This window comes from Adiantum capillus-veneris, chromosome 24 (genome assembly GCF_014529385.1).
Source record: "Adiantum capillus-veneris isolate H3 chromosome 24, ASM1452938v2, whole genome shotgun sequence".
Taxonomy (NCBI): domain Eukaryota; kingdom Viridiplantae; phylum Streptophyta; class Polypodiopsida; order Polypodiales; family Pteridaceae; genus Adiantum; species Adiantum capillus-veneris.
This window is the reverse complement of record NC_140954.1, coordinates 80,431,068-80,450,484: the sequence shown is the minus strand read 5'-3', so window position 1 is coordinate 80,450,484 and position 19,417 is coordinate 80,431,068. Positions and strand designations below refer to the sequence as shown.

General features: G+C 47.6%; 1 protein-coding gene across 7 annotated transcripts in view; it reads right to left on the bottom strand.

The window, feature by feature from the left end:
- The window catches only part of LOC147426649 (kinesin-like protein KIN-4A), a 241,381-nt gene that overhangs the window by 59,540 nt on the left and 162,424 nt on the right, over positions 1–19,417 (bottom strand). The window lies entirely within an intron of this gene.

Sequence of the window (19,417 nt, the reverse complement as noted above, 5' to 3'; positions counted from 1 at the left end):
TCTCATAGGTCATTTTGGCCTTCGAATCATTAATATAACGTTTCATTTCATTTGCTCTCTGGCATGATACCATTGCTCAGCCTACCAGCCACCCATAGGAGTCGGTAGCACTCCTATCTCAGTTCTTTGTTTGTACCCAGACTTGGTACTAGACTCATCATTGTAATCAGTTGGTCTCATAGGTCATTTTGGCCTTTTGTAGACGTTAATATATCATTTCATTTCTCTCTCTCTCTCTCTCTCTCTCTCTCTCTCTCTCTCTCTCTCTCTCTCTCTCTCTCTCTCTCTCTCTCTCTCTACAACAGAAGATTCGAGCCATACTCTCTCGACATCCAGAGTGCAGATGAGGATGGATCCTCACCATTTCTTCCATCTTTGTTTCACACACTGTTACATCCAGTTTACCGGGTACCTATTGTATCAGCTCCTACACCCACGTAGTTTTAGATTGTAGTAGTAGTAGTAGTATTTTGTTCCACTTCTAGTTCTTTTCTAGTTCTTTTGTACCCAGACATGGTATTAGATTCACTATTTTGTAACTGATTGGTCTCATAGGTCATTTTGGCCTTTTGAAGACGTTAATATAACATTTCATTTCATTTCATTTCTCTCTCAACTATATGGAGCAGTACTTGAGGCACAGCTCAGCTGCTACGCAGAGATCGAGGGTTTACGAGCTCCAGGCTAGGTAGGTTTCAGACGAGCTTTCTCCACCACTGATCACATCTTCGTTCTGCGCTGCCTCATTGATGGGGCAAAGGCGCGGAAGAAGAGGCTTTACTGCTGCTTTGTGGATTTCCGCAAGGCCTTTGACACAGTCCCACGCGAGAGACTCTTCCAGCGCCTTCATAGCATTGGGGTACCAACAGAGATGATTTGGGCCATATATGCTCTCTACGAGAGGGTGACGGGTCGAGTTTGTTGCCCAGGCGGTTTTTCAGAGACCATTGCTAGCACCATTGGTGTTAAGAAAGGATGCCCACTCTCCCCGACACTCTTTGGGCTCTACATCGACGAGATCTCCGACTACATACTGCGAGCAGGAGGAGAGGGGAGCGACTTGGCAGGTACTCCGGTCCACATCATGTTATATGCTGATGATATTGTGTTGATTTCAGAGTCACCCGAGGGCTTGCAACGCCATCTTGAGGCCTTGGACGAATTCAGCACACACAGGGGGTTGACTGTGAACCTTGGCAAAACCAAGGTTATGATCTTTCACACATCCAGTGCAGTGAGGAGCGCTGCCACCTTCACAGCAGCAGGAGGACAGGTTGATGTAGTCACCTCCTATGTCTACCTTGGCATCACATTCACCAGCCTACCAGGACCCTTCACTATGAGGCAGGCTGCTGCTGACAGGCTCACCCGAGGATATGCAGCTCTGGCCATGCTAGAGCGGAGATGCCACCAGGCACACTTTCAGGAGCCCCGCACGAAGGGGTGGCTTTTCGACACCTTAGTCACCCTGGACTTGATGTACTCGGCGGCAGTATGGGCACCAGGATTGACAGCTGACCAGTGGACACAGCTTGAGAGGCCACAGGTATGTATGATCTCACGCTTGCTCCGCAGCAAGAAGACAGTGCCACATGACATTATTAGAGCCGAGCTCGCCACACCACCTATGGTTGTAGAGGCACTATTCCAGACAGTCTGCTTCATCCAGAGGATGAGAGAGCTACCTCCTGACACACTTACTCGTAGAGCATTTGAGGCAGCTATACAGCTATCAGAGAGTGGGCATGAGAGAGCATGGTACTCACAGGTCAGAGCATGGTTTGAGGGACACGGTCTTGACATGGAGAGCCTACCACCATTCCAGTACGACCCCCACTCACCATATGTTCACCTCTCTCGCAGTGAGAGGAACTTGGTATTGAGACAGGATCTGTGGCAGCTATACACTAGGAGAGTCTAGGAGTCACCTGGCTTGGGGACGAGGATGTCAGATTACAGAGACCAGTTTCTCACCATATTGTCTGGGGGGTTCATACAGAGACCACGCTACATGGACACATATATGCCACATAGCTCACGGGTGGCGATTGGTCAGCTGAGAGTGGCTTCACACAGGTTAGAGATTGAGATCGAGAGACATACTGGTGTTCCCAGGGAGGAGCGAGTCTGCAGAGCCTGCACAGAGGAGGTGGAGAGTGAGGAGCACTTTGTATGTAGATGCAAAGCATACACTGAGATCAGAGGCAGGTATGAGGCCTTATTCAGAGGACAGCCCACTCTCCGAGAGATCATGGACTCTCGAGATCAGAGACAGCTCGGATGTTTCTTACTAGAGATACAGAGCCATCGGGACACACTACTACAGCCACACACAGCTACACAGACAGAGGGGAGACAGTCGCAGCTCACAGACTTCTTTCAGAGGATTGCCGCCCTTGCCTCACCAGACACTCAGAGGGGAGTGACACTCCCACAGGCGGAGGTGAGCCGAGCTAGACGACGACCACGAGTCACAGGCTACAGGGGCGCGAGCTCCCACCACCGACAGATTGAGGAGATCCGAGCCCGGGAGCGCCGTGCCACTGAGGAGCGAGTGGCTCAGATGAGTGCCGACCCGACAGCTTTCATCCGGGTAGCCTTGGCACCAGACCCGCCCATGTACCACATCTTACATCCCCCCATTAGTACAGGATGGAGCTAGATAGCTTGATGCATTCTCATGATTGTACTACCTTGAGCATATAGACATGCATATACCCCTAGAGATAGAGCTCCATCCCTCCTCAGATACTCCACTACCTACATTCAGTTCAGTTTTGTATCAGTTTTGTTTCATTTGTCTTTCCGATAGACGGATGACATACACACCATGTACATTTGATTTGTCTCATAGGCCGATTTCGGCCTGACATAGACGTTAAAAATCTTTCTTTCTTTCTTTCTTTGCTAGACTGGCCCTTGAGTCTTCCAGACAGTTAGCTCTACAGGGGGACACTTCATGCTGGTATGCACAGATGACTTCATGGTTTCAGACGCATGGCTTCACCATGGACAGGTTGCCCCCTTTCCAGTATTCTCTTCAGGCACCCTCGCTGTCTCTTACACGGGTGGAGATCACTAGACTCATTCGTCAGGACCTGATCCAGCTCGACACCAGGAGGACATGGATAGAGCCGCCTCAGGAGTTGAGCACGAAGATGGCTTTCTATAGAGAGCATCTTCTCCACCTCACAGGAGATGGGTTTGTGATTCGACCCAGCTACATGGACACACATATGTCTCATGGTTTGCGTTGTGCCATTGGTCAGATATGCACATCCTCACATCAGCTTGAGATTGAGACTGGTAGATTCAGAGAGATACCAGCAGACAGCAGGATATGCCGATTATGCCAGAGAGAGCCAGAGACAGAGTTGCACTACATATGTCATTGCACAGTGTTCTATGAGATACGGGGGCGTTTCCACTGCTTATTCAGAGAGGGTTTTGGTCCTCTATCTAGGGTCATGAGTTATGAGGATCAGAGATGTCTTGGACTATATCTACTTGAGTTACACAGGTATAGAGACACTTTACTGGGGAGAGCTAGAGAGAGGCACTCCCAGAGACACATTACAGATTTCTTTTCACTAGATATGGGACAGCCAGAGGAGCAGCCACCACTGCAGAGCTCGTCCCACACTCATTCGACCACTACAGGCACTCTCATCGACCGAGCATTGGAGCTACAGAGATACAGACGACCGCGACTGAGGAGAGGAGCTACACAGCATCGACGGAGACTACAACAGAAGATTCGAGCCATACTCTCTCGACATCTAGAGTGCAGATGAGGATGGATCCTCACCATTTCTTCCATCTTTGTTTCACACACTGTTACATCCAGTTTACCGGGTACCTATTGTATCAGCTGCTACACCCACGTAGTTTTAGATTGTAGTAGTAGTAGTAGTATTTTGTTCCACTTCTAGTTCTTTTCTAGTTCTTTTGTACCCAGACATGGTATTAGATTCACTATTTTGTAACTGATTGGTCTCATAGGTCATTTTGGCCTTTTGAAGACGTTAATATAACATTTCATTTCATTTCTCTCTCTCTCTCTCTCTCTCTCTCTCTCTCTCTCTCTCTCTCTCTCTCTCTCTCTCTCTCTCATGGGTTTGGACTCTCTCTCACTGATTTTAGGGTTTCATCATCGTTTTTTTTGCTGTTTTTTGGGTTTCGAAACTTTTTTTTGCTGTTTTTTAGGGTTTTGCCACTGTTTTTTTCTGTTTTTTAAGGTTTCGTCACTGTTTCTTACTATTTTTTAGGGTATCAAAACTGTTTTGGCCGTTTTTTAGGGTTTTTCCACTTTTTTTGCTATTTTCTAGGGTTTCAAATTTGTGTTGCTGTTTTTTAGAGTTTCGAAGGTGATTTTCAAGGATTTTACAAGCGTTTCTTGCTATTTTTTAGAGTTTCTTGTATTTTCTTGGTTGTTTTAGTCTCTCTCTCTCTCTCTCTCTCTCTAGCTACGGAGGATGGTTTTGTGACGAGGCCCAGCTACATGGACACCCACTTGTCTCATGGCATACGATGTGCTATTGGCCAGATTCGCACATCTTCACACTTGCTGCGGATCAAGACCGGGAAATACAACGGAATACCAGTAGAGGCCAGCACATGCCCCCTGTGTGACATCGAGCCTGAGACAGAGTTGCACTACACATGCCACTGCCCCGTCTACTACGAGATACGAGGCCGCTTCCATTGCTTGTTCAGAGAGGGCTTTGGACCTTTCGCTAGAGTCATGCGCTACGAGGATCAGAGATGCCTGGGTTTGTTTTTGCTCGAGCTGCGCAGACACAGAGAGAGCCTGATGAGAGGAGAGGCTAGCCAGTCTCAGAGACACATCACAAACTTCTTTAGAGCTGCCACTAGACACCCAGAGGAGTTACTACCATAGCAGAGCCCGTCGCTTTACACCAGAGGCATACTAATCGACCGAGCGACTGAGCTAGGGAGATCTAGACGCCCACGACTGCGGAGGACTACACAGCATCGACGGAGGCTGCATCAGAGGATTCGGATCACTTTGGCTCGACATGCACGACGCCCGGTCAGACTACTGACCATGGAGGAGATTGATGAGATCCGCCAGCGACCGATGCTCGATCTCCTTTGATTTACCCATCCCAGCTAGTTGTTTAGCTGCTTAGTCCACACCTAGCAGTTTAGGATTCCATAGTATTTTATTTTGTCATTCTGTCATTTTGTCATCTTGTTACTCTGACTTTGTATCAGATCCACCACATTGTAACTTTCTGGTCTCATAGGTCACTTTGGCCTTTTGAAGACGTTAATATAACATTTCATTTCTCTCTCTCTCTCTCTCTCTCTCTCTCTCTCTCTCTCTCTCTCTCTCTCTCTCTCTCTCTCTCTCTCTCTCTCTCTCTCTCTCTCTCTCGCTAGGGAGATCTAGACGACCCCGATGGAGAAGAGGAGCTACACAGTTTCGAAGGAGGCTACAGCAAAGGATTCGAGCCATACTTTCTCGTCGTCCAGAGTGCAGATGAAGATGGATCTCTATGAAGATGGATCTCTACTTCCCTCCCATATTGTCTACACATTGTACTGCGTAGTTCACACATTTCACGCCTTTCACCTTTCACACCTATCAGCTTAGTTTAGGATTCCGCAGTATTTATATCTTGTTATCCTAGCTGAATTTATTTTGTTAATCTGACTTTGTATCAGATACACTGCATTGTAACTTTCTGGTCTCATAGGTCACTTTGGCCTTTTGGAGGCGTTAATATAACATTTCATTTCATTTTCTCTCTCTCTCTCTCTCTCTCTCTCTCTCTCTCTCTCTTTCTCTCTCTCTCTCTCTCTCTCTCTCTCTCTCTCTCTCCATTGGGCTACCCATTGACCCCCTTTCACATGGTCTCTCTAATGGCTATAGCCCGCCTCCCTCTCAACATGAAGTTCTCGATTACCAACAAGCGGATATCAACAAAGAGATGGAGGCAACCTTTCTTCAAAAGATGGAGGAATGGAAAGAGGAGAAGAAGAACCTATGCGAAAGGATTTCTCGCGTCGAAGAGCAAGCGGCTTCACAAGAAGCCACAATCCGAACTCTCCAAGGTGAACTTCTTGCAGCATAAAGTGTGCGGCTCGAAGAAGGCGAAATTCAACCATCCATGATGGAAGAATTGAATACCATGAAAGAAGAAATAAGGGTGATCAAGGAAGATGAAGAGAAGAAGTCATGGGCCGCGGTCATCTCCGCAACACAAAAGAAAGTAGCAGAGGCCGAAAAATGGATTGAGGTCACCAAGAAAGGGAAAGATAAGAAAGCTCCTTGTACACCCACTCTAATTAACATGACCCTCGAAGAGGAACAAAGGAGGAGGATGCGGGCTCTACATGTGAGGGTAACCGGCCTCAAGGACATAAACAATGTGGAAAAAGAGGTCACACCCATGATGGGGGTGGACAAGCCTTCACACACAAAGGCATGGAGAGTGGGCAAGAAGAGTGGTGGCCTGGGAGAATCTTCAAAAGAGAGCTCTCATGCTTCCCCTCCTTGGAAGAGAAGAAGAAATTCCTGAAAAAGAGGCCTACTCTAAAGAAGACAGGTATTTTCCTCGGTGATGATCTTACTCTCTCACAGCTTGCGCATATGAGAGAGGTAATGCCAGAGATTATGGCTGCGACGGAGAAGGGAAAGATGGCCTTTTACAGAGATGATCGGGTGGTGATTATAGAGCGGCACTCTACATGACAGTGTGAGACCTATGGGACCACACTGAAGATGGCTAATTGGAATTGTAATGGATCTATGAGGTTGGACGTTGGTGCCTTTGAGGACAGTTTCAGAGAGAGAGGGACATTGTTTTCTTCTGAGAGACTCATCAGGCCCCTGGGCAGCTTATGCCACATGTGGTGGGATACAGATGGGAGATAGCCCACAGGACAGTCGCGACATCTGAGCATGGGAGTAGAGGTTCAGGAGGAGTAGCAGTACTATTTAGGGAACAGTTACAACCACTACTACAGATTGTACGGAGAGATGATCATGCTAGATACATGTGGGTGAGACTAAGAGATGACACAGGCCGATTTCTATACATTGCTATATGTTACTTCCCCCACGTACGTCATTATATGTTGCATCTAGAGGACAATCGTCTTTCTCTATACTAGATGATGATATATGGGAGTTTTCTAGGGATGGTGATATCATCCACCTAGGGGACTTCAATGCACGAACGGGCAACTCTCAAACAGTCTTCTACGACACTTCAGATGAGATGCTTAGAGAGCTGGATGTGGGTGACTTGGAGCTTGATAGATGCTCACATGATAGAGAGCAGACGGAGTATGGGAGATACCTCACGGAGATGACAACCACACATGGGTTAGCCATACTTAACGGCTTACATCGATTTCCTGGAGCAGCCGGTTTCACATGCTTTCCACACAGACACGGGGCCAATACAATGGACTATGTTATGACACATCCGAGCTTTATTCCTTGTATTCAGGATTCATAGTGGGAGCCACACAAGTGGGCGTAGCAGTGGATCACGCTCTTTTGACATTGTTCATTTCATTTCAGTATAGTACAGCACAGCCATCAGCAGGCAGTCACATACCCGTTATACATTTACACCAGAGACTGACTCGGTTTATACAAAGGAGATCTATAGCCGTCTATGCACAGCTAGTCATGGTCTCTCAATGGAGGAGTGTACCACTTTACTGACTAAGACACTACATGGTGCAGCATCAGAGACATACCCACACACTCTGTCGGGTCAGAGGTGACATTTTGGGAGCATGCCCCAGAATAGTTGGTATGATGAGGAGTGCAGAGAGATGAGAGCCCAGCTCCAGAGAGATCTTCTTTTAGGAGTCATCACCTACAGACAGTCTCGAATTGCTTCCCTGCGCCTTGTGCGACGGAAGAAACGAGCTTATTTGGCCCAGATGGAGTGAGACTTGTATGAGTTGTTCTTGAGTAGAGACTCAGGAGAGGCATGGCGATTCTTTCATGAGCGCTCCCCTCCCCTAGTGATTTCTTCTCCTAATGTGTGGGGCCAGTATGCGACATCGTTATATACAGTTCCTTGACAAGACCCCCTTCCAGATCCTACAGAGCCATGCCCACCTACCAGCACCTTCTTTACCACTCAGATGGTAAAGAGAGCCATTGACAGGATGAGAACCAACAGGGCATATGATCATGATGGTCTAGTAGCAGAGCACTTTATACATGCTAGAGATATGCTGGTAGAGGTTCGTGCAGTGTTGTTCAATCGTGCCATGTGTGAGGGGTTACCTGAGACTTGGAGGTTGTCTGCTATTGTGCCTATCTTCAAGGCAGGTGATCCTACAGAGCCTAGGAATTACCATACTATTATGGTTGGGCACACATTGGCACGGTTGTATGCATCCATTCTTGCGCAGCAGTTGAGTAATTGGGCAGAGGGTGAGGGTGTACGAGCAAAGGGCCAGGCCGGTTTTAGGAGGGGTTTCTCCACTCTTGATCATATTCTGACACTCAGAGCCATCATTGAGGAGGGCAGGTCACATGGGAGACGGATTTATTGTAGCTTTGTGGATTTCCGCAAAGCATTTGACATGGTACCAAGAGCTCGATTGATGTGTAGACTGCAAGAGATGGGGGTGCTCATAGTGTTGATTTGCGGGATTATGGCTCTATACAGATCAGTGATGGGACATGTACGCACCCCGGAGGGGATATTTGATTTAGTTCACTCCACCATTGGGGTGAGACAGGGTTGCCCATTGTCTCCTACTCTATTTGGTATGTATGTTGATGAGGTGTCTGATTACATGACAGAGAGGGTGATAGAGGTGCCCAGCTGGCAGGGACATGGATCCCATTGTTGTTATATGCTGATGATATCGTGTTGATCTCTGACTCACCAGAGGGTATGCAACAACAGTTGGATGCATTACACAGTTTTGCAGAGGATAGTGGATTGTCTGTAAACCTTGGTAAAACCAAGGTTATGGTGTTTAACACCACACCACAGTGGATCAAGAGATCAGCACCGACTTTCACATATGGTTAGGAGATTGTAGAATATACAAATGCATACACTTACCTTGGGGTTGTCTTCATTGGGCCGAGGTTTTCTTTGGGGAGAGCAGAAGAGACTAGATTGACTAGAGCTTAATACGGCCTTGGGAGGCTTGGAGAGAATGTGTTCGCAGGTTCAGTTCCACTAACCTCGGACAAAGTTATGGCTCTTTGATATTTTAGTAGCCTCAGCTATGTTGTATGCGGTGCAGATATGGAGACCTTCTGTAGGCCTAGATGGTTGGAGACGTATGGAGAGGCCCTTGGTATCTATGATCTCTCGTCTAATTAGAGCCAAGGCCTCCGTACCCCATGCTATCATTCGAGCAGAGCTAGCTACCCCTCATATGGAGATTGAGGCGCTTACCAGATTAGTCTCCTTTGTGTACAGCTTGTGGGATACTAATAGAGACAAATATGCTAGACTGGCCCTTGAGTCTTCAAGACAGTTAGCTCTTCAGGGGGACACTTCATGCTGGTATGCACAGATGACATAGTTTCAGATGCATGGCTTCACCATGCACAGGCTGCCCCCTTTTCATTACTCTCTTCACACACCCTCGATGTCTCTTACACGGGTGGAGATTACTGGACTCATTCGTCAGCTGGATACCAAGAGGACATGGATAGAGCCGCCACAGGAGTTGGGCACAAAGATGGCTTTCTATAGAGAGCATCTTCTCCGCCTCACAAGAGATGGGTTTTTGATTCAACCTAGCTACATGGATACACATATGTCTCATGGTTTGCGGTGTGCCATTGGTCAGATACGCACATCCTCACATCAGCTGGAGATTGAGACTGGTAGATTCAGAGGGATACCAACAGACAACAGGATATGCCGCTTATGCCAGCTAGAGCTACATTACATATGTCATTGCACAGTGTACTATGAGATTCGGGGCCGTTTCCACTGCTTATTTGAAGAGGGTTTCGGTCCTTTCTCTAGGGTCATGTGGATCAGGCGATCTGCACTGACTCACATATGGTCAGCAGACGGTTCAGTATACAAATGCGTACACTACCTAGGAGGGGTCTTCAATGGTCTAGTGTTCTCCTTGAGGAAAGCAATAGAGACCAGACTAACGAGAGCAAATGCAGCTTTGGGGAAGATGTAGAGAATGTGTTCGCAGATTCAGTTTCAGGAACCTTGAACAAATCTCTCGCTATTTGACACATTGGTTACTTCAGTTATGCTCTATGGGGTGCAGATATGGGGACCATCAGTTGACCATCATAGCCAAGCTAGCAGTACTAATGGATGGAGATGTATGGAGAGGCCTCTAGTCTCTATTGTTTCCGAATGATTAGGGCCAAGGCCTCTAGTCTCTATTGTTTCTCGAATGATTAGGGCCAGGGCCTCTATACCACATGAGATTATTCACGCAGAGCTTGTTGCTCCCCTGCTAGTCATAGAGGCACTTACCAGATCTGTCTCTTTCATACACAATATCTGGGATCTCCTCAGAGATAGATATGCTCACCTAGCTGTGGAGTCTTCTCAACAGCTTGCCTCACAGGGAGACAGATCTTAATGGTATGCACAGATGACACCAAGGTTTCGACTAATGGATTTTGTATGGATAGATTACCCCCCTTCCACCAGTACTCGTCGTTGGATGCACCCTAGGTAGGCATGGTTGGCTTGTATGGGGATGGGTGGGATGGTGAAAGAGCTAATGAGATGTAAAGCCTCCCAAGGTGCCATAATATAATCCACTGTGCGTCCCCCCCCCCAACATCTACAACTCCATGTGGCATGCATGTCAGACCTCCAAACGTAGGCAAACGTACCATCCCGTTATATGTAACAATACGGTGTTGAGAGCCCAATCTAGAGAGAGAGAGAGAGAGAGAGAGAGAGAGAGAGAGAGAGAAATGAAATGAAATGAAATGAAATGAAATGTTATATTAACGTCTTCAAAAGGCCAAAATGACCTATGAGACAAAAAAGTTATAATTGGTGAATTTGATACCATCTCTGAGTACGGAAATTACAAAGTTACCAAGTTACAAAGAACTGACACTAAAACACTAAGGAGAAAGAATATAAGGGGGAGGGAAGGGGGGGGGAGGGGGGTTTGTGGGTTCAGATGAAATCTCTCATCGGTCCGCTGTCGGATCTCATCGACCTCCTCCATGGTCACAACTCTGGTTGGGCATCTTGCATGTCGAGCTAGAGTGATCTGTATCTTCTGTTGCAACCTTCGTCGGTAGTGGGAGACCCCCCGAGGTCGTGGACATCTGGATCTGCCTAGCTCAGTGGCTCTGTCAAGCAATGTACGAGTAGGCTCTGAGATCTGCTGTAATGATTGCTCCGTTGGTGTGATTCGTCTCTAAGACTGTCTTTCCCCTGATGTCCTCAGCAAGCTCTCCCTAAGTCTGCGCAGCTCTAGCAGGAACAATCCGAGACACTTCTGATCCTTGTATCTCATGACTCTAGAAAAAGGTCCGAACCCTTCTCTGAACAGGCAGTGGAAGCGTCCGCGTATCTCATAGTATGCCGAGCAGTGGCATGTGTAGTGCAACTCTGTCTCTAGCTCTAAGTTACATACGTGACATATCCTGGCTCCTGTCGGCACCCCTCGAAATCGGCCAATCTCGATCTGGTTCTGATGTGAGGATGTGCGTATCTGTCCAATAGCGCATCTTATCCCATGAGATAAGTGTGTATCCATGTATGCTGGCCTAGTCACAAAGCCGTCCTCAGTGAGTTGGAGAAGATGCTCTCTGTAGAAGGCCATCTTCGTGCCCAACTCCTGTGTCGGTTGTATCCATGTGCTCCTAGTATTTAGCTGAATCAAATCCTGACGTATGAGCCTGGTGATCCCTATCCATGTGAGAGACAAGGAGGGTGCATCCAAGGAGTATTGAAATGGAGGTAATCTATCCATGTTGAGACCATGCGACTGGAACCATGATGCCATCTGTCCATACCAACATGCTATATCGCCTTGTAGAGCTAATTGTCGAGATGACTCCAGGGCAAGCCGAGCGTATCCGTCTCTCGGGAGATCCCATAGACCGTGCATAAAGGAAACTGATCTCGTCAGTGCCTCCACCACGAGGGGGGGGGACGGCTAGCTCGGCTCGGATAATCTCATGTGGTATTGAGGCCTTAGCCCGAATCATCCGAGCGATCATAGAGACCAGAGGCCTCTCCATACATCTCTATCCATCTGTGTTGCCAGATCTCCCATGGTGGTCTACTGAGGGTCCCCATACTTGAACTCCATAGAGCATAGCTGGAGTCACTAGAGTGTCAAAGAGCCAAAGCTTTGTTCGCGGTCCCTGAAACTGAACGTGCGAACACATCCTCTCCAGTCCTTCCAAACCTGCATATACTCTCGTCAGTCTAGTCTCTGATGCTCTCCTTAGTGAAAACACCGGTCCACCGAATACTACCCCAAGATAGGTATATGCATCTGTGTACTCCACATTCTCCTGTCCATACATAAATGTGGGTGCCGACCTCCTCACCCACTGCGGTGTGGTGTTGAACACCATAACCTTGGTTTTCCCCAAAATGACCGACAATCCACTGTCACGAGCAAATGTATGCAGAGCATCCAAATGATGCTGCATCCCCTCTAGGGAGTCTGAAATCAACACAATATCATCAGCATATAGTAACAGTGAAATCCATGTCCCTGCTAGCCGAGCCCCCCTGTCCCCCTGCCGCTCTACATGGTCTGAAAACTCATCCACATACATCCCAAAAAGAGTCGGGGATAGGGGGCATCCCTGCTTTACTCCAATAGTGGAGTGGACCATGTCATACATTCCCTCAGTGGTGCGTACCCGCCCCATCACTGTCCTGTATAGAGCCAGAATACCCCATATCAGCTCTGTAGGCACACCCATGTCATGTAGTTTGTGTATAAGTCTGGCTCTCGGCACTGTGTCAAAAGCTTTGTGGAAATCCACAAAGCTACAATAGATTCTCTTGCCATGGTGTCTACCCTCCTCAATAATAGCTCTGAGTGTTAGAATCTGATCAAGAGTGGAGAAACCTCTCCTGAAACCTGCTTGCCCTGGTGCTCTTATTCCCTCTCGCTCTGCCCATCTACTCAACTCCTGCTCAACAACGGATGCATACAACCTAGCTAATGTGTGGCCAACCATGATGGTGCAATAATTCGCGGGAATCATGGGATCTCCTAACTTGAAAATAGGCACAATCGTAGACATACTCCAAGTCTCCGGGAAGCCTTCATACATGGCTCGATTAAACATCATAGCCAAGAGCTCTGCAAGCATATCCTTGGCATGGCTGAAGTGCTTTGCTACCAGACCATCATGATCATGTGCTCTCCTTGTCTTCATCCTGTCAATGGCTTTCCTTACCCTCTTGGCAGTAAAGAAAGAACATGTCTCTGGGCATGTCTCTAGTGGGTCCGGCAGAGGTGGTTGCCCTGATGCTGTGTAGAGAGATGTGTTATATTCCCCCCATGTCTTAGTGGAGGTGACCGCGGGCGGTGGTGAATGCTCGTGGAATAGCCTCCATGCTTTGCCTGAGTCCTGACTTATAAATAGCTAATATAGATCCCGCTCTAGCTGAGATAGATAGGCCCTTTTCTTTCGTCGCACTAGGCGGCAAAAGATAATCCGTGACTGTCTATGTGTGGTAATACCCGTGAGCACTTCCCTCTGTAGTTTGATCCTCCTCTCTCTGCACTCCTCATCATACCAACTGTTCTGGGGCATGTTCCCAGATCGTCTCCGTGTGGGCTGGCTATGGGGGTATGCCTCTGATGCTGCATCATGGAGCGTCTCTGTCAATATCTGAGTGAGTTCATCTAGTGGCCGTCCCAGCTCCTGGGTGCATAGCTGCCTGTATATCTCATCCATATACACAGAATCCGTCTCCCTCATGAAGGTATACCGAGTGTGTGTGGGGACCTCTCCTAATGGAGCTGTGCTGAACTGAAAGGTCAGGGTGAAAGACACGATAGCATGATCAACTGCTACTCCAACTGGCTTAGTGCCCACCATGAAATCCTGAAAGAATGGAATGAGACCTGGTTGGCCATAACATAATCCACTGTGCTGGCACCATGTCGGTGTGGAAAGCAAGTAAAACCTCCAGCTGTCGAAAATCTTTGTAGGTCATTCACAATGGCCAATCTGTGTGCGGTTCCCATATCTATCAAGTATCTGCCATATTCAGTGTATTCCTGAGAGAGAGAGAGAGAGAGAGAGAGAGAGAGAGAGAGAGAGAGAGAGAGAGAGAGAGAGAGAGAAATGAATTGTTATATAAAAGTCTTCAAAAGGCCAAAGTGACCTATGAACAAGAAAGTTACAATGTGGTGGATCTGATACAAAGTTAGAGTAACAAGATGACAAAATGACAAAATAAAATACTATGGAATCCTAAACTGCTAGGTGTGAAATAAGCAGCTAGCTGGGATAGCTAGATCACAAGAGATCCAGCATCGGTCGCTGGCGGATCTCATCAATCTCCTCCATGGTCAGTAGTCTGACCGGGCGTTGGGCATGTCGGGCCAAAGTGATCTAAATCCTCTGATACAGCCTCCATCGATGTTGTGTAGTCCTCCGCAGTCGTGGGCGTCTGGAACTCCCCAGCTCAGTCGCTCGGTCAATCAGTGTGCCTCTGGTGTGAGGTGACAAGCTCTGCTCTGGCAGTAACTCCTCCGGGTGTCCAGTGGCAGCTCTAAAGAAGTCTGTGATCTATCTCTGAGAAAGAGAGAGAGAGAGAGAGAGAGAGAGAGAGAGAGAGAGAGAGAGAAATGAAATGAAATCTTATATTAAACGTCTTCAAAAGACCAAAATGACCAATGAGACCAAATTGATACAATCCTTGTGGATCTAATCCAATGTCTAAAAATAAAACGAAGTAAAGTGAAAGACTAAAAGACTCAAATCGTCAGACTAAAATCATCATCATCATCATCAATGCCCAAGGATGCCCGGCATCGAGCGTTGTCCGAGAAAGTATTGCATCAATCGCTCAAGGGATTCGTCATTGTCTGCCTTTGTAAATAGTCGTCCTAGATAAGGAGCCTCCATCGATGTCGTGGTCGCCCTTGTAGACATGGGCGTCTAGCTCTCCCGAGCTCAGTGGCTCCATCCACTAATATACCTTTGGTATAAGTGGGCCCTTAAGTCTGCTGTGAAGCTTGCTCATTTGGCTGATGAATCCCTACTCTAGAGAAGTCAATGATCTCCCTCTATGAATGTCTCCCATTGCCTGGTCTCCTCAAGCGACTCTCCCTGTGTCTGCGCAGTCTAGCAAAAACAACCCGAGGCATCTCTGATCCAGATATCTCATGACTCTAGCCAACGGTCCAAATCCCTCTCTAAATAGAGAGTGAAAGCGGCCTCGTATCTCATAGTATACCGGACGGTGACAAATGTGATGTAACTGTCTTTGGCTCTATATGACACAACTGTCATATCCTGGTTTCTGTTGGTATTCTCCTAAATCTACCAATCTCAATCTCTAGTTGATGCAATAATGTGCGCATCTGACCAATAGCCCATCGTATCCCATAGAATAAATGAGTGTCCATATAGGCCGGTCTGATCACATATCCATCCTCTATTAGTTGGAGAAGATGCTCTCTATAGAAAGACATCTTCGTGCCCAACTCTTGTACCGGCTGTACCCGTGTGCTTCTAGTATCTAGTTGAATCAAATCCTGATGTACAAGTTTAGTGATCTCTATTCGTGTGAGAGAAAGGGAGGGTGCATCCAAGGAGTACTGGAATGGGGGCAATCTATCCATGATGAAGCCATGTGACTGAAACCATGATGTCACCTTCCCATACCAGCATGTTGTGTCCCCGTGTAGCGCTAGCTATCAGGATGACTCAAGGGCTAGCCGAGTATATCTGTCTCTGGGGAGGTCCCATAAATTATGCATGAAGGAAATTGATCTAGTAAGGGCCTCAACTACGAGAGGCTCGGCTCGAATAATCTCATGTGGCACTGAGGCCTTAGCCCGAATCAGTCGAGAGATCATAGAGACTAGAGGCCTCTCCATACATCTCCATCCATCAATGCTACCAGATCTTCCACGGTGGTCCATTGAGGGTCCCCAAATCTGAACTCCATAAAGCATAGCTGAAGCCACTAGAGTGTCAAAAAGCCACAGCTTTGTTCCAAGTTCCTGAAACTGCACCTGTGAATACATCTTCTCCAATCCTCCCAAGGCTGCATAAGCTCTCGTCAATCTAGTCTTGGCTGCTCTCCTCAGTGAAAACACCCGTCCATTGAAGATTGCCCCAAGATAGGTGTGTGCATCTGTATACTCCACCGTCTCCTAACCATATGTAAATTTGGGTGCTGACCGCCTGACCCACTCTGGTGTGGTGTTAAACACCATAACCTTGGTTTTCCCGAGGTTAACAGACAATCCACTATCGTGGGCAAATGTGTACAAAACATCTAAATGACGTTGCATCCCCTCCAGGAAGTCAGAAATCAACACATCATCATCAGCATATAACATTAGTGGGATCCATGTCCTTGCCAACTGTTCTCTATCACCATCCCTCTCAATGTAGTCAGTAACCTCATCCACATACATGCCAAATAGTGTAGGACATAGCAGGCAGCCCTGTTTCACCCCCGATAGTGGAGTGAACTAGATCAGAAATCCCCTCTGGAGTGTGTGCATGCCCCACTACTAGCTTCTATAGAGCCATGATCCCCCAAATGGACTCCTTGGGTAGCCCCATCTCTTGCAGTCTGTCCATCAATCTAGCTTTGGGCACTATATCGAAGGCTTTGTGGAAATCCACAAAGCAACAATAGAGCCATCTCCCACGTGGTCTCCCCTCCTCGATAATGGCTCTGAGTGTCAAAATATTATCAAGAGTAGAGAAACCTCTCCTAAAACCCGCCTGTCCTATTGCCCGTACACCCTCTCTCTCTGCCCATCTACTCAATTGTTGCTCAAGGATGGATGCGTACAACCGTGCCAATGTGTGTCGAATCATGATAGTGCGTTAATTCCCAGGCTCCATAGGGTCCCTTGACTTGAAGATAGGTATGATAGTGGACAAACTCCACGTATCAGGTAGGCCCTCGCACATGGCACGGTTGCACATCACTGCTAGAAGCTCAGCAAGCAAATCTTTGGCATGTATAAAATGCTCTGCTACCAGGCCATCGTGATCATATGCTCTCCTAGTCTTCATCCTGTCATTGGCTTTCTTTACCATCTCGACAATAAAGAAAGCACATGTGTGTGGGCATGCCTCTGGCAAATCAAGAAGAGGTGGCTGCCCCGATTCTGTGTAGAGAGATGATGCATACTGACCTTATACCTCTGTAGAAGTGATGATTGGTGGGGGAGAGTGCTCATGGAAGTCGCCATGCCTCGCCTTAATCCTGGCTCAAAAACAACTAATAGAAATCCTGCTCTAGTCGAGCTAAAAATGCCATGTTCTACCGTTGTACCAAATGCCGAGAAGCAATGCTTGACTGCTTGGAACTACCTCGCTTTGAAGTCGGGCTCTAGTCTCTCTGCACTCCTCGTCATACCATCGATTCTGGGGTATACTCCCATAGCGTCGTCGCCGCCCAGGCTCAGTGTGTGGGTATGCCTCTGTTGCTGCATCCTATAGTGTCTGTCAATATATATGTGAGCTCTCCTAGAGGTCTCCCCGGATTCTCTGTTCATAAGCGTCTGTAGAAACCATCTATGTAGAGAGAATCAGTCTCCGAAGTAAAAGTATATCGGGTATGCGTAGATGTCTGAGCTAGTCGAGCTGTGCTGAGCTGGAATGAGATGGTAAACGTGAGGAGGGCATGATCTACTGCTACTCCAATAAGCCTGGTCCCGACTATAAAGTCCTGAATAGAGGGTATGAAACTTGGCTGAGCCAAAACATAGTGCTAGCCCCATGTCTTTGAAGAAAACGCGTCAATCCACTCAACGCTAGAAATCTCTGGAGGCCATTGAAGATGGCGAGTCCAAGTGCAATCCCCAAATCTATCAAATATCCCCCATATCTAGTGTGCTCTTCATCCTGCTAACACCTGGGCAATCCCATATCATTGACATCCAATCCTCTCAACATTTCCTCTGAGGTATCGTAGAAAGCTGTCCGAGACTGGCCCCTCCTGGCAGTAAAGTCTCCCAAAAGAATGACATCTCCATCCCTAGAGAACTCCAATATGTCCTCATCCAATATCATGTAGGGTGAGTGCCCCTTGGGCGATGCATAATGAGATGTGATGGGGGAAGAATAGCATATTGCAATGTAGAGTGGCGTCCCTGTCTCCGCTCCAACCGTGACCCACATATATATGGCTGCTCATCTCTTCGAGCAATATGAATGAGGGATTGAAGCTCCACCCTAAATAGGATAGCCACACCTCCTGACCCCCATCCTCTATGCGTTGATCTCACATGCTGCCTATAAGTAGTGGTACAATTAGATTGCAAAGAACCACTTCACTACTTGGGCTATATTAAGACAACAATTTTGTGAAGCTTTCTGACCAGGCGATTTCCAAGAAAAGGTTCTGGATGAGTTGGCCAACCTACTGCTTCAGCCCAAAGAGACTTTTGCAGAACTCATGACCCGAACAAAGTCTCTGGTCACCAAGCTTCCTCAGCCACCAGGTGAGTTCATGGTCAAGAAATGGGTAGAGAAGGCTCTTCCAAAGACTTCTCAACAAAAACTGAGAGAGAATCTCCGACCTGATGCCACCTTGGAGGAGTTTGTTGCGGCTGCTACTAGGATAGAGGGGGCAAGAAAGCTTTTTACCCACTCCTCTCAGGTAGAGACTTCCTCTGTACTCTTGGAGAGTCCATCTGACCCTTTGACTTCTTTACGTAGGGAACTTGAAGCCCTAAAACTATAACGCACTCTTCAAGAGGAGAAATCAATCTCTCTTAGATAGGAGAAGCCTCCACATCACGAGGTTTTGGATCAAATCAAGAGAGAGCTAGAAGAGCTTAGGTCTTAGCAGGAGATAAGGCTATGGTATGGTGTAACTCATGTCGCTCGCCAGGGCACCCTCCACATGAATGCCCCCTTTGGGTTTACTGCCACTTCTGTGAAAAGTCTGGACATGAGGACAAGGACTGCTACTACCTCAAGGGATTGCGACAAATACAGCAAAGTCTTGGTCCTACTCTTCTACAAGGGCCAGCACCGGCATCCAACATGGTTTCTCCATGTGGCCACCCACACCACATGCCACCTTTATTGACAGCCCCTCCTATGCAAGGTATGCAAAGTACTTTTCCGTCTCAGAGCTTTTATCATACATATGCTCCCTCATCACCTCAAAGCTTCTATGCCTCCACCTCCAACTCCATGCACCAGGGGCAAGGACCACCTCGCCCTTCGACTCGCCCATTGAATCGGCCCATTTTGTGCTACAGA